Source organism: Schistocerca nitens, chromosome 3 (genome assembly GCF_023898315.1).
Source record: "Schistocerca nitens isolate TAMUIC-IGC-003100 chromosome 3, iqSchNite1.1, whole genome shotgun sequence".
Classification (NCBI taxonomy): domain Eukaryota; kingdom Metazoa; phylum Arthropoda; class Insecta; order Orthoptera; family Acrididae; genus Schistocerca; species Schistocerca nitens.
In genome coordinates, this window is record NC_064616.1 from 48,455,001 (window position 1) to 48,459,373 (window position 4,373).

Below are 4,373 nucleotides of genomic sequence, written 5' to 3' on the forward strand. Positions count from 1 at the left end.
CTCGTGGTAGTAGAAAATCTTACTCAAACAGTATTTTTGAGTAAACAAGAATTCATATACCCAACAAATTTGGTTGAATTTACTTCCGGTGTTCCTGAGTTATGATTAAATGTCTCCCTGCTTTCATTTGTATCCCTATGAAATGTGGCTACCTCTGAACCCAACAGTGTTTCTTTACAGATAGGAAGTAACCAGTTAACTCTCAGATCTGTAAGCAATTAAGCTCCCCTGCATAAAGCAGCTTTCAACTTCTGATTTCACATATCATAATGTGTTAAATATTTGTAATTGGATATGTACACAAGAAAAAGTTTAGAAATGGTTTGAAATTATGTTGAAAAGTTGCTGGAAGTCACTATGTGCCTTCATTATCAAATACTGGATAACTACAGTCTGAGTAATTTGGACTCCATTTTAAGAAGTTAGTTTTTCATGTAACTCAGTGTTTATGTTATCATATCTCCTGAAAGATGATGCATACGGTGGTATAAGTTTGAAGATCCTTTCAGTGGTATATGTAGATACTGCCTGCGAAATATTTCATGAATAGTTAATTAGTAAGGAAGTAATATTTTCCATTCTATTTTTGGTAGGTAGAAAACGGTTTATGATTGATAACTCAAATTGGTGGTAACACAGAGATTGGTGGAACAAACAAATGGTTCCTGAGGTCAAAAATGGTAAAAGTTATCTTAACCGTATGTGTGTAGTCCAGGAAACAGTCCAAATCAAAAATGTAATTTGAGGCAAGGTCAAAGCTCTGCTGATCGATGGCATGTATGTAATGCTTCAGTTAAGTACCAAGACTGAATGTCAAGTTTTGGGAAATGGTATTTACAGGCAGTCTTGCATCAGTGGATGGCTCCACATGGCATGCTTGTTGTTGTGGCGCCTCACGTGGGAGAGATCTGCCACTGGAGTATGCAGCCTAAGTATCTCCAACCTATTCTCCATATTTATACTCAGACTTGGTGGGGAATCCAAATCACTGTAAAATACTACCCCCCCCCCCCCAATAATCATCACATTGGGCTGGAAATGGCCTGACCTGTGCTAACTTTGTAGAGGAAGGTGAGAGTTCTGATAAAGGTTCCCATCAAAGGCCATCAACAAGACTGGCCAGGTCCAATGCCTGTGCAGGCAGTGATACCACCAACCAGTCTGGGCACAGATTGGTCCTGTCTGCAGGGAAGTGGGTGCCAGCCATGTAGAAGATGGGAACAATAATTTGGCCTCCATCGGCAACTGAGTCTGAAGACTTTCCACCTCTGTTGATTATGTGGTGAGGGAGTCATTGGTGTTTGTGGCAGCAGAAAGTGGCCTAGGTGGTGGAAGTAGTTCCATCTCAGTTGGCTATTATTACTGAACCTTCTTGACATCCTATCAATGCCAAACATGAGGTCATAGGTTTTAGCAGAAGCAGGCAGGCTGTTGGACAGGTATGTCCCAGGTCCAGTTACATAGATGTCACCCATTTGCCAGCTGAGGGGAAAGTGGGTGACTCAATATGATGAGAGTTGGTTTTGATGCCTGACTGGATGCTTCTAGCTCATTGCAAACCCAAACATTTGCCACCCCCTTTCACCAGTGACAGTGCCTTGAGATAACCCAGGTTCTGTCTGAAAGTACGGGCCAGACGTGGGAGCTTGTGCAGTAAGCTGGCTGAGTGCACTGCTGGAGAGCCAACTGAGCCAGGTGCAGCAGGTCAAAGAGGGTGCAACAATTCAAAATTTTGGTCAGGATACATCCATTAACAGCAGTGGACCAGTAGCTGATGAGGAAGCTGGTGCATGTGCCCCCAGAGTTGCACATAGGTATTTTGAAGGTCCTGACCATTTGCTCAGCTTCCAAATTGGAAGTGGGGTGGAAAGGAATGTTTATCAGACGCTCAATGCCATCTTAAAATGCAAATGCAGTACACTGAGGTCCATTGTGAGAAACCAGAGTGGAAGGTGCACCATCTACTGCAAATGTGATGAATAGGACACAGGTGGTAACTGCTGTGGTGGTGGTGGTGGTGGTGGTGGTGGTGGTGGTGGTGGTGGTGGTGGTGATAGTAAACATTCATGTCACATAGGTAGAGTCAGAGAGAACATCGACAATTTCCAACCATATTCTCTTCATAAACATAAAGCAAGATCAATATGCATTCTTTGTTGGGGCAGTCAGGGTGCAGCCGAGGGTTGAAATGCTGAGGTGGAGCTGATTGAGTGTGGCTGCAGCTCAGTCAGTTCCAGATGGTGTGTTTTATGATGGTGTGAATACTAGGCCAGGACACATTACACTACACTATTGCCTTCATTATACACATTCCTCAATGTACAGAGTGGAGGAGCAGAGCATGAGAGGAACTGCCATCTGACATTCAGAAGCATCCATAGCCAACAAAGTGACACTGTCAGTGACATTAAGACCATGTTGTAATAATAAATAAGTGCAACATGCCAGGTTGGTGGCCTTAGGTAGGTGCTCTAACCAACCTCATGATACACAGTACCCTGTGCAGTAGTTGATAACAGGTTGTTCACATGCTGTAATTAATTGAGAATTGATGAGGATGTGTCACTGGTTGGCACCTAAGACAAAGCAAAGCACTTCATGCTTTTTAAACTCTGTCTCTGAGTCACGCAGCAATTGAGAAAGTGCTTCAGCATTGTGCTGCATGGTGGGGTGACAATGAATGCATAGGTATAATTGCTCAGGAACAATGCATGCCATTGTAGACATTGTAGTTAAGGAAGGCAAGAGTGGCCAAACGGTAAAATATGGGGCTTGTGAACGATGATGAGGTGAAACTTGGTACTGTAGAGATATATTTGAAACTTTCTGATGCTGTATATGATAACCAACACTTCTTTTACAGTTTGCAAATAATTCATCTGTGCTGCATTTAGAGTTTTAAATGGAAACACAATGCCCTGTTCCATGCCATCAGCATATTTATGTGACAGCACTCCTCCAGTAACACAATCTAACACATTAGTGGAAAGTGTTAAACATTTGGCAGGATAGAACATTGTTAAACAAGGGGCTGGCCCAAGGTACTTTTCATGTTACATGAAAGTTTTCTGGCATGCCTCTGACCACATGATCTTTTGACAAATGATGAAGCAGGTGGGAAATGTGGGCTATATTGGAAGTAAACTTTGCATAATAATTTACTTTGTCAAGGATTAATTGTAGTTCTTGTGAGGTCCTTTGGAACTGGTAAGTTGGTGATGTATCCACATGATCCTGTGCGGACATGCGTCCTCTTTTACTTAATGTAAGCCCTAGGTACATGAAATTCAGCTAAGACCATGGTCTTGGAGTCATTCAAACTACTCCTGTAGGTTGTGCAGGTGCTGCTCCCATGTGGCTCCATTAATTAGCAAGTCATCTAAATAGTTAACTCAGTTGGGGATACCTTGCATGAGTCACTCAAGATATCTCTGAAACATCACAGGAGTGGTTACAACTCCAACCGGCAACCTTTTATAACAATATGTACCATAAGCTTTATTAATCACTAAACACTTTCTTCTAATCATCTACATATATCATGAAGTAGACATTAGCAAGGTCTGTCTTTGAAAAATAATGGCCCCTGGCAAATTTTTCTAACAATTTCTCAGGCCTAGATTTGGATACAGATTGAAATTTCCTTGAACATAAACAGTAGACTTCAAATGGCCATAAATTTGAAGTGGTCTATTTAGTTTCTAAACTAAGACCATGGGAATTTCCCACTGGCTGAACAATATTGGAAATATCACTCTCATACTCTACAACCTAGCTAATTCAGATTTAACTTGCTTGTACATGGCGAAAGTAATAGAAAGAATTCTACACAACTTAGGCACTGTCAATTGCTTTATGCCTACATGGGCCTGTTATCCTGTTGCACAAAATAATGTAGTTCAAACAGTTGTTTGTATTCCACATATAATGTATCAAGTTCTGTGAATGGTACTGCAGTTGAAACTAGATTTACCTGGTCCTGAATTTGAAAACCAAAGGGCACAAATATGTGCAGGCCAGGTATTTTAGTTGTTGTCCAAGAGTTGACTACTAGCTTGGTTAGTTTCCGAGCTACATTTTAATACTTAGCTTCAGCTATGATCTGGCCCCACAGTTGGAGTGACGGCCATTACACATCACCACTCTGCACTGAGGTGAATCAGATGTGGGAAGTCTATGAACTGGTATGTGTCCTCATTGATCAGAGACACAACTACACCTGTGTCCAACTGGAGATCCACTATCTCTCCATGAATGTCCAGTTGCAACAAGCACCTCAGCATCCTGTCTGCAACAATTGACATAATGGAAATGGCAGTGATGCCATTGATGCCATGAGCCACAGTTTCAACAAGATTTGATGGCATGAACTT